This window comes from Octopus bimaculoides, chromosome 7 (genome assembly GCF_001194135.2).
Source record: "Octopus bimaculoides isolate UCB-OBI-ISO-001 chromosome 7, ASM119413v2, whole genome shotgun sequence".
Taxonomy (NCBI): domain Eukaryota; kingdom Metazoa; phylum Mollusca; class Cephalopoda; order Octopoda; family Octopodidae; genus Octopus; species Octopus bimaculoides.
Genome location: NC_068987.1, coordinates 74,052,393 through 74,052,753, shown reverse-complemented (window position 1 = coordinate 74,052,753; position 361 = coordinate 74,052,393). Strand labels below are relative to the sequence as shown.

The window sequence follows — 361 nt, the reverse complement described above, 5'->3', positions numbered from 1 at the left end:
CTTCAGGGAATACATTTGAGAACAAACAAAAATCAAACAAAAGTCAAGAAAGGGACGAATTTAACGAGTCATTTAACGGTAAATTTAAATATGGACGAAACCTAGAAATGTGGTATTGATCTCCTATGTCTTGACTTTTGTTTGATTTTTGTTTGTTCTCAAATGTATTCCCTGAAGACGTGTAAGGCAACTTATATATTTGACTTAAATTTGACAGTCAAATATAACCTTATACAGAAATGTCAACATAGGAATAAATTACAATAATAATGGATATTAGCGTCAAATCTCTCTCTTAAATTTAAATTTAAAACTTTGGATATATAAACAAGGAGAACGATCACTAAGGAGTCTAATTTAG

At 29.4% G+C, this 361-nt stretch overlaps 1 protein-coding gene across 2 annotated transcripts in view; it reads left to right on the top strand.

Annotated features, from left to right (window-relative positions):
• LOC106876428 (dynein axonemal heavy chain 3) overlaps window positions 1-361 on the top strand; it is a 158,633-nt gene that overhangs the window by 140,365 nt on the left and 17,907 nt on the right. The window lies entirely within an intron of this gene.